Here is a 10,948-nt window from a genome sequence, read left to right as displayed (position 1 = left end):
CCTGGGCCATAAATCTGTGAGAACTGACCTAGACTGCTAGCCCCTGAAGATACAGACCACCTGTGTGTTACTGGACTTTGACTTTCCAGCATCCTACCCAGACTCCAGAGCACACAGGGCTCTCCTTATGTTTGGCAGGTGATATAAAGTATCCTGTGGATGCCTGCATCACCTTTCTTCCAATACTAAAACCATGTGATTGCAATACTGCTCCAGCCTAGATCTTTGATACAGACTGGCAGGAAAGGTGCCCCTGATCTTTGCCAATGTCCCACTACCCAAAGCCACTCAATATGTCACTGGGCTGCTTCTAAAGTCTTCACTTTGCTGTTTAATCTCTTTTCCTCCTAGCAATCTCCTCCCTAACTGAGCACAGCCATACACATCTCATATCATTTCTAGGACGACCACATGAGATCGCGAATGTATAGCATGGCATCCAGCATTTCTGTTTATTACATTCTTAGCAGCATTTTGTCTCCAAGTTGGCAAGAGTCTCCTCATTCTTAGTTTAGCTTAATTTTTCAGCCAAGCCTCAAGGAAGAGATTACAGTAGAAATCTCTGTAATCTGAGAATTTTCCAAATCCCATGTGCAGAGACTGACAGAGGTAAACATTTTATGGGAATCCCTGTGGTGAAGTGGTAAATAATCTGCCTGCAATGTAGGCGATCCAAGTTTGATTCCTGGGTTGGGAAGATCCCCTGGGGAACGAAATGGCAACCCACTCCAGCATTCTTGGCTGGAAAATTCCTTGGACAGAGGAGCCTGAAGAGTCCATGGGGTTGCAAAGAGTCGAAATGACTGAGCACGCACACATGACCTTATCAGAGCCATTAGTGGCCTAAAGGGGCTAATTAGGGCAGGTCAGAGCATATATAATTAGGAGCTTGTGTTCACCACTGCAAGCTCAGGACTTAATCTTCCCTGGGTCCTTGGAGCATGAAGGACCCTGTGAAGGTCCTTCACTTCATGAAGCATGAAGTGGCTTGTGCTGCTTGGGCTGGTGGCCCTCCTGGAGTGCATAGTCAAGTAAGTATGGGGACAGTTAGTGGCATCATCTCTCTGGGATTTCTCTTGTCATCCTCTTATCCTTACACCCATCAGGGTTAGAAGAGAAAGTAATTCTCTGGCAGTCCAAAGATCAACTCTCACCCATTGATGAGAACCTTGTCATGGGCACTGAGGGGCAAAAGCGTCCTGAGGTAGGCCTGCAGGGTTGCACAGCTCTGGGGATGCCAGTCACATTAGGACCCATGCAAGAACAGCACTCCCTGCAATTGTTCACTGCACAGCCTGTGCAACTCTAGGTGTGTTGCTGTGGAAACCCATTTCTCCTGAATTTGCCTCAGGGGCTTGTCTCTGCTCTCTCTCCTATTCTGGGTGTATGTATTTATGTCTCCATCTGCGTAGGTGCCAAGTGGTCATCTGGTTTACCCAAGATTACACAACAGAACCTGTATGCAGACCTAGGTTTTTGACATGTCTTTGCACGGCATTCTGATAAAAAGATGACACTCATAAGAATGCCTGGAAAATACACAGTGCTATTACAATGCCAGGTATGACAGTCATACTATATTACAGACAGCTGATGGCTAACCCTTCTTTGTTTCCTTTTCCCCATGCTCAATAAAAGAATCCCTATAAAGAAGAAGCAGGCCCTGCAAGAAATCTTCAGGGTAAAAGTCCTGACAAAAACATTTCCTGCAGGCAAAAGCTTACAGTCTGTCCAACAATTCTGGTCTTTACCAGAGTTTCTCATCTCATCCCCTGAGGAACATCTTGAACATGAGTGTTGGGAGGATGGTGCTCCACAGCGCCCCCGGGTGCTCTGGCCTACCACTAGGGCTCATGTGGAGGTGCCAGGTGGGATGCTGGGGCTGGGGCTCCTGCAGGAGGCAGAAACAGTGGGGAACAGGACCCCCTTCCCAGAGGAAAAGGCATTCTCATCCTCAACTCTTGGCCTGTGGTGACTGGACCCAGCAATGACCAGGTGGCAGGTAAACATCCATTTTCTGTGCCAAAGACATTAGATTGAGGGAGATTGTTCTTTCTGAACAAAGTGAGCTATTGAGTTAAGATGAAGAGTGAGCCATGACTAATCAAAAGACAGCCAACTGCAAACAAGTGTGAATCCTCAGGCAGAGAAAGGTCACCCTCTGCAAATCCAGGAATGATAACAGAAAAAATTACTGTGTCCCAAAGACATGTGAGGCCATAAAAGTCCAAGACTATAGTTATTGTTTCTGTTATTGTTTTTTTTTTAAGAGTCTTATCTCTTCTTTGAGAATGCACAGACCAGGCTGAGAGAGAGGCAAAGACTGAATACATGTCAAGTGAAAGGGCCACCTGCGTGTTGCTGACAGAAGTTTAGAGGGAGTGGCCTGGGGTGACCTAGGAGGCCCACAGTCTGGGGCTTGAAGAAGAAACTGGAGAGCTTCTCAAATGAAGCGACTAGTCTGAGCAGAGGCTGTGAGGAGGAAGGTTGGACAGTGATTTCTGGAAACCTGGGTTGCCCAGGGGGAAGCAGTACTCTGGGAATCAGGGGTGATCAAGAAGACTGGCCTGCACTAACCTCCCCTCCCCGGCCCCTGTAGATGGCCTACATTGGCAACATCACCACTGGAACACCCCCTCAACAGTTCCAGGTCATCTTTGACACCAATTCATCTGACTTGTGGGTGCTCTCTGTCTACTGCCAAAGTTCCAGCTGCTGTGAGTACCTGCTCCCCCGACCCATCTTGTCCTCCCCTTCCCACCCCCTTCTCTATCCTTAGCACCTGACAGATACACATCTCTTGTGTTGGCAGCTATGAATAGCAAATTCAACCCTAGTCAATCCAGCACCTTCCAGGACATGAGGAGGACAATCAACCTCAGCTTTGGCTCTGGGAGAATGAGTGGATATCTTGGCTCTGACATTGTTTGGGTAATGTGGGAACCAGGAGCTCAGTCAGGGCTGGCCCTGGGAGCAACTGCTATCTGCAAAACAGATGCAGGACTAGCTGGCAGAGACTGTCCATCCCCAAATCCCCTAGTGGCCACCTGCCCAGGAGGGCCCTGTCCCTGAGGAGACAGCTCCCCTGCTGACACACAAACTCCCAACCAGAGAGTGGCTTGACATGTGGATTTGTAGTTCCTTTCCCATGAGCAGCTCAGAGTTCATTTTGCTGGAGCAGAAAGAGTGAGTAATAAAGCACCCACTTTTATATTCTCAGACTCTACAGGGTACATTCATGGTAATAACTTGTTTGATCCTGAAACAACCCCAGGAAGGAGGTACTATTATTAGCTCCATGATAAGGATAAGGGACATGAGGTACATCGAGTCAAGGCCCTGACCAGGTCACACATTTTTCAAGTGAAGGAGCTTGGCTGTCCTTCAGGACTCAAGTAGGTGTGGGTTTGGGGGAGAGCATAAAACTGATCTGGGGCCCCTGGACAGCACAGGACTTCAGGTATCCAGGCAAGTAAAGCAGGGGTCACAGCTGTGGAAGTGGCCTGATAAATGGGATCTCACTCCAGGGGACCTTCGAGACTAATAAAAACTATGGCCTGCCTCCCCGTAAGTGCCTAGTATACTCTTCCTGTGTCTCTCTGTCTCTCTTCCTCTCATAAATATACTCACACACAGGTATACACATCAGCAAAAGCCTCTTTCCCAGGCCATATTTTCATAAGAACCCTGCCAGTGACATTGTATAATGGGTTTCGGTCTTCCTGGAGAGATACAGAATCCACAATGCATTGCAAGGAATTCAGTCCATTTCTGTCATCACATCATAGTGATGCCAAAGAGAAGACTAGCCTGCTCTCTAATCATTGCATGCTCAGGCAGGAACCATTCGGTCCTGTCCTGAGTCTTGGTTGCCCCACCTGTACAGAAGGCTGAGGTCAATTTGACTCACTCAGATGGTGTTCTCAGGAGAAGCAGATGTTGTTAAAATATACAGCATCACATAAATGGAACCTGAATTCCTGTCCCAGCTTTGTCTAGCCATCTTAGGTCCAGCCAGGGTACAGCCAGGCTTGTTTTTCTCTGACATTCTAATGATCTGCACTCCAGCCCAATCCCACTTCCCAAACCTTTATGTGGGAACTCTCTCTTCCCACAGATCAGGGACCTTGTAGCCCCGTGGCAAGCATTTGGCCTGAGCACAAATCTGTCCAGTGAGGCCATGGAATGTGGGCCTTATGATGGCATCCTGGGCTTGGCCTACCCCAGCCTTCCCACCGATGGGACCATCCCTGTCTTTGACAACCTGAATAACCAAAGAGTCATTTCTCAGCCTGTCTTTGCCTTCTACTCGAGCAGGTAAGTCTGAGATGGACAAGTCTTCTCTCTAAATTAGCTGTAAGATGCTTGCAGTTGCATGAAAAATTATAGACCACAAGATCCAGAATATTTCTGAGAGATAGTCTAGCCTAGGAGAACTATAGCCCCAGGATCACATCCGGCCTCACCACTGGGTTTTGTCAATAAAGTTTCACTGAAACACAACCATGCTGTTTGGCGCAAGGACAGTAATTTTGCCCAGGATGGGGGGAGGAGGTGGTGGATAGAGACAAGAGAGAGAGCAATAGTAGGTGTCAGGATATTGGATATTGGAGGAAAGGGCAACAGAATTTGCTGATAAATTTGATATGGAAGGAAGGAGTGGGATGGAGAGAACGTTTCCTTTCTCAGTAACATTTCACCAGGAGCCCAGGACCAGCTACAGAGTTTGCAAGAGCCAGTCCAAAATGAAAATGTGGAACCCCTTGTTCAAAACATATTAGGAATTTTAAGACAGGGATAGTAGAGTTGGAGGTCTGCTCAGCTGTAAGCCCCACGGACAGCACTGGTCACAGGCAAGTGAAGTTAAATTGAAACCATGCCCTTAGCTCCCTCGGGCCTTGGCTTTCCAGAATAATTATAGATTAGACAAAGAGAAAGTCAGACCATACCAGCATGGAGACCTCTGAGGATGTATCTGAGCACTCAGGTGGCTGGAGAGGACATGGCCTTCCTCATAAGATTGGGTGGTGGAACCAGGTTAGGCTGCCCAACTTTGAACCTCTTCTTTGGCACTCAGTATAGGGGGACCAACCTTGGTCAGGTACTCAGTCCATCTGAGCCTCAATTTCTGCATATGTAAAATAAAAACGACCATAGTAGCACCTCTGATGGGTGAAGAAGCACAGCCCGCAAACAGTGCCTGGTGTTACTCTCTTCCAACGAGTCCCTCATCCTTCTCTATTCGGCCAGCCGGATATCACCAGCGTGGTGATGTTTGGTGGAGTCGACAATTCCTACTTCCACAGAGATCTCAAGTAGATACCAGTGATTCGACCACACTATTGGCAGATAATGATGGATCGGTGAGCCTCTCCCTCTGAGGGTCACCCCAGTGATGCTTCCACACATGCACACAGACAGACACACACAAGTGCATGCACAGACACACACAGTCACACACAGACACTGGATCCACCCACAAACATACATAAAAACACGTACGAGACACATATAAACACACTCATAGGCGCAGATATAAACACACACAGCACACAGATATGCACAAACACAGACACACAAATATAGATACACACATCACCCATGGGTTCATAATTGCCTCAGGCCTCCTGTCCAGGCCTCTGACCAGGGTCCTGAAAGGATCCAGAGATGTCTGGGCAGCTGGGGGAGGGCTACATTCCTGTGCTGTGAGGTGGGGAGCCTGGTTAGAAGACTCTACAGTGTGGTGAAAAGAGGATCAGGGGGAATTTCACAAGTCTGGACTGGGTTGTGTTAAGATGACCTACTGACCAGCGCCACCCAGGACCTTGAGTGTTCTCAGTACAGAATTGCCAGTTGAAAAACTGAGAAAGTCCTGAAAGTCTGGGAAAACTGATCTACTCAGGGAGAAGCTACCCAGCAGTGGAGAGAGGTTGGCTGCAGTCTTGAGACCTAAAACAATTCATAAAAAGAGACACCCCACCTAAACAATGCTACCAACCACCCAAACCAGGCACACGGTGGGGCAGCAGCTGTGACTGAGTCAGGAAGCTGGGATCCAGGAGTGGCCTGAGAACAAGGGGCAATAATAGATGAGATTCTGCATGATACCCTCAGACAAAAGCTTTCCTGTCTTTTGGAGGCCCCTGGGTCTGCTCAAGCTCCCCTGGCAGGGGCCTCAGTGTCTGAGCCGGGTGAGGGGGTGGTGCTGGGAGACAACCACTCCCAGAGCAGCCTGTGTCTCCCCCACCACCACTCAGAACACCTACTGCCCCGAGGAACCTCCATCTTCACTGTATGGGCCGACCCATCATTGGAGAGACACCAGATACAGGTCTCTAGATGTTCTTCATTCAACAAACATACCTCACGCATCCATTGTGTGCTGGGCACTTGAGGAAGGCTCTAAGGATACAACTCGCCTTCACATCTAGTGATGGAGACTTAGATGAAATGACTCACACGGTAGTCCAATAGTGAATTACCACTTTGGTACATGCTAGACATGAGGAGAAGGCAATGGCACCCCACTCCAGTACTCTTGCCTGGAAAATCCCATGGACAGAGGAGCCTGGTAGGCTCCAGTCCATGGGGTCCCTAAGAGTCAGGCATGACTGAGCGATTTCACTTTCACTTTTCACTTTCATGCATTGGAGAAGGAAATGGCAACCCACTCCAGTGTTCTTGCCTGGAGAATCCCAGGGACGGGCGAGCCTGGTGGGCTGCCGTCTATGGGGTCGCACAGAGTCGGACACGACTGAAGCGACTTAGCAGCAGCAGCAGACATGAGGAAGGACCTACAGAGAGTGAGCAAGACAGGTGCTCAATCTAGTCTGGGGTGAAGACTTCCCTGAAAAAGTGACAGTTAGGCTGGGACCTGGGACCTGGAAGATAAGGAGAAATTAACTATAGAAAGGGGATGAGGGTCTTCTAGGAAGGGCACCAGCAGAGGTCCTGAGACACAAAACAGCCAGTTTACTCAAGAAAGGAAGTCCAAAAGGTGATGTGACCAGAATAAAGGTAAACAGAGTCAGGGCAAGAACTGAATGTCTCTTCAGGAGACAGTCAGGCAGGGGGCAGTTCTTGGAGAGACTTCAGAGTGACCCTGGTGCCTGCTTTGTCCCTCTGTCTCTCAGCATCTCCATGAACGGAAAGGTTATTGCTTGTTACCGCAGTTGTCAGGCCATTGTGGATACCGGGAGCTCATCGCTGATTGGCCCAACTGATGTGGTCAGCAGCATTCAGAGGCGCATCAACCCCAGTCCCATCAGGGATAGTGAGGTGAAGGGTCATGCCACAGGGTCGTTCTTGGGCTCCCCAAACACCAAGGATCACCTGGGCCAACCACTCTCCCTCTTTTTCTTTTAGCAAATGATGTCATGTAATGATGTCACGAACATGCCTCCTGTTATCTTCACCACCCATGGCACTGACTTCCCAGTGTCCCCTAAATACTACATCCAAAAGGTGAGGGTTCATCCCTGGGGGCTGGTTCCCAAATCTGGGACTTGCTGGAAACCTTGGGCTGCTGCTGGGAGGAGGGCGCCCCCTGCAGGTCAAGCCACACCATTGAAGACGCTGCTGAGCTCTGTGGCTGGGCCAGTGCCTCCCACAAATCAACCACTTGAGAGTAAAGGGCAGTCTGGTAGATCCATCATCCTGAAATAAATAGAGAGACACCACCCCGTGCCAGCAGTGTCGAGGCAAAAGGGAAGGGGAACTCTAAGGTCCTCAGACCTCAAAGAGCTTCAGTTCAACCGAAGCCCTCAGATGGATGAACACAGAAAGTCAGCTCTAGCAACCCTTGAAATAGGTGACAAGGGGGAGTGACTGGGGATGGTCCCTGTGTGCTGGCCCACCCTAGTGATTGACAGTCTCTGCCGGGGTCCAGCCCCGGCTGATCCAGGGTATTCGAAGCGGGGACGGCGTCGGCGACCTATTTAATTATTTATTCATCAAAGATATAAAGAGTAATAGAATGAGGATAGCTCAGTGAGGAAATTCAGTGGAGAAAAGCGGCTGAAATGAGGATAGCTCAGTAGGAAAATTCAGTGGAGAAAAGAAGCTGAGTGGCTTGGTTTACGCGGAAAATCAATATAACCCGTGACACCAGGTTAGCTCTGACCACGGAGGCCGCAGGCGCCCTCTCGAATAGCGGAAGGTGCCCCACCTTAGACACCTTCTCGAGTGGGTCTTAGAAGCCCAGGCAAATAAATGGTCGCAGAGGACATCCGCGCTCCAGATGGACGCTCAGCTGGAATTTGGGAGAGAGAGTGACATGGGGAGACCAAGTTTTGGTGAACAAGGCCCGCACTTTATTTTCCAAAGTAGTTTTTATACCTTAAGGTACGCATAGAGGATAATGGGGGAAGGGGTGGAGTCATGCAAGGACAGCAGTTCCTGGTTCTAATCTAAGCCAGGCTTTCAAACTTATCATATGCAAAAGTTCAGGTGATTGACATCATCTTCTGGCCCCGAGGCCTGTTAACATTTTAAGAAACTTATCTTTCTCTAAAGGTGATTATTCCAAAGTCAGGCGCCAGCCTTCCAAAAAGCATTGGACAAAGCTGCATTTTACATTTCTATACACCCATTTTATCAATCAATACACTGCCAAGGACACAGTAGGTAAGGAGTATGGAGACTTAGCAGCAAACATTGGCCCAACAAGTGAAAAACCCTTCACCAATACAATTTCTAATCAATCTTTTAACTACTCAAAGGAATCTGTGTTTAGGCAGTTTAGAACATCTCCTGCCTCTCACAGTTGGGAGGCTCTGAACAATCACATGTGGCCGGAAAAACCCATTCAGGCAGGCTAGAGGATTTCCAAAGGAGTTTGTAGGTTGAAACACTGTCACATCCAGGAATTATTAACTGGAGCTGTAAGCTAACTCTTTTTTTCAGAGAGAGGTAGTGGGGGACAGCCCCCTGTAAAGTCAGAGGTGTAGGTGAAAGCACAAAGCAGAAAGTAGGCAGACTCTGGTTTGGGGGGTAGATGCTCGAGAATTTCCAGGGGGACTCCTGAGGCTCGATCCCGCCTTTGCGTATGCCGAGCCTCCTTCCTCATGACCTTTGTCATGGGCGGAGTTCCTCACGCTGGCTCCCAGCAGTGATAGAATTCCAGTTGAGCTATTCCAGATCCTGAAAGATGATGCTGTGGAAAGTGCTGCACTCAATATGCAATATGCACTCAATATGCAATATGCCGGCTCCCGGCAAGTCTCCCTTCCCTTCTCGAAAGAGGCTGATGGGCTCAAAAAAAAGGCATTGAGGAAGAGAGGGAATTTCAGTAATTCTAAATCCCCAGCCTCATGGAGGAGTGAAGAAGCCTGCTTGGGTTGAGGGATATCTACACCGAATTCCATGCAATCCATTGCATGGAATGGTTGGTGAAAAAGGGATCTGGAGGCAGATTAGGGGTGATGAGGGCTACAGACCAGGGTTGCACCAGGGGAAATCACTCAACCCAGTCTGGAGTGGCCAAAGAGGATGAGTATGGGTCCAAGGAGGCTTCCCAGTGGGCCTAAGTACATATAAAGGGCAGGTTGTGGGCGCTGCTATTTAAAGTGGATAACCAACAATTACCTACTGTGTTGAACATGGAACTGTGCTTGATGTTATGTAATAGCCTGGATGGGAGGGGAGTCTGGGAGAGAATGGATACATGTAGATGTATGGCTGAGTCCCTTTTCTGTCCACCTGAAAGTCTCACAATACTGTTAACTGGCTACACTGTGATACAAAATCAAAGTCTTTTAGAAAAAGAATGGGTTGTGGGGAAGGATGAGAAGAATAGGCATTTTCTGCAGAGCACAGAGCAAGCAGGAGTTGGAAGGAAAGAAACAGAAGAGTGTGAGGGGAATTATGGGACATTCTTGTTCTTTTTTAAAAAAGTATTTTGAAGTATAGCTGCTTTACAACGTTGTGTTAATTTCTGCAGAACATCAAAGGCACTCAGTTTTATGTATGTACAAATATATACATATTCCTTTTCATGTTCTTTTCCATTACAGTGTATCAAGGGATACTGAATACAGTCCCTGTGCTATACAGTAGGGCTTTGTTGCTTAACCATCCTCTCTATATTTGTTTGAATCTGATAATGCCAAACTCCCAATCCTCTCCTCCTCCCCTCATCATGACAACCACATGTTTTAGCCCTTCTTGTTCCTGTACCCCTACTTCTGCAGCTGTTTTGAGAGCCACTTGATTCTTCCCACAGGAGGGAAAAAATGGAAAAGCTGTCTGCTCTGGATATTAAGGGGGATGGCAGGTAAGGGCTTAGGCTGACTGGTATGTATTTCTGTCTCCCCCAGATTTCCAAGAGCCTCTGCTTTAGCAGTTTTCAAGGGGGCACAGAGAACATGGTCCCCTTGGAGACCTGGATCCTGGGTGACGTATTCCTGAGAGCATATTTCTCAGTTTTCGATCAGAGTAAAAACAGGATTGGCCTGACTCCCGCAGCATAAATCTGCACTGCTACAGGAATCACTCAGGCCCACTCCAAACACACACACCCAGGTAGGGCCATCCCACCCAGGGATGCTGAGGAACTGTGTCTGATGATCTGCACGGCCCTATTCTCAGTAAAGAATAAACAGTTTCACTCTTAATGGTGCTAAAACAGATGGGTATCTCTGTTTGGGTCTGGGAGGGTATAATGATTAGGAAGGAGCAGGAACCAAGTCTGAACCACAAGTGAGAGGAGCCCAATTCCAACTGGTTTCAAGGAAAGGGGAACTTATTGGAAGGACACTGGGGATCCAGTGACAGGAAGATGTTCTAGACCATGGAAGTGTTTATGACTGCACCACCAACTCCACCATTCCCCATCCAGAGGGATAGGGCTGTTTTGCCTGCATGCTCAGTCACATCTGACTCTATACAACCCCATGAACTGTAGCCACCCCCCCCCACCCCAGGTTCCTCTGTCCATGGAATTCTCCAG

At 48.4% G+C, this 10,948-nt stretch overlaps 1 pseudogene; it reads left to right on the top strand.

Annotated features, from left to right (window-relative positions):
- Window positions 1–941: 941 nt before the first annotated feature.
- On the top strand, window positions 942–10,469 carry LOC129654145 (pregnancy-associated glycoprotein-like; annotated as a pseudogene).
- Window positions 10,470–10,948: the final 479 nt, after the last annotated feature.

The sequence above is a fragment of the Bubalus kerabau genome, chromosome 5, assembly GCF_029407905.1.
Source record: "Bubalus kerabau isolate K-KA32 ecotype Philippines breed swamp buffalo chromosome 5, PCC_UOA_SB_1v2, whole genome shotgun sequence".
NCBI classification, from domain to species: Eukaryota; Metazoa; Chordata; class Mammalia; order Artiodactyla; family Bovidae; genus Bubalus; species Bubalus kerabau.
Note: the sequence above shows the minus strand (reverse complement) of the source record. Positions and strands in the feature narration are given on the sequence as shown.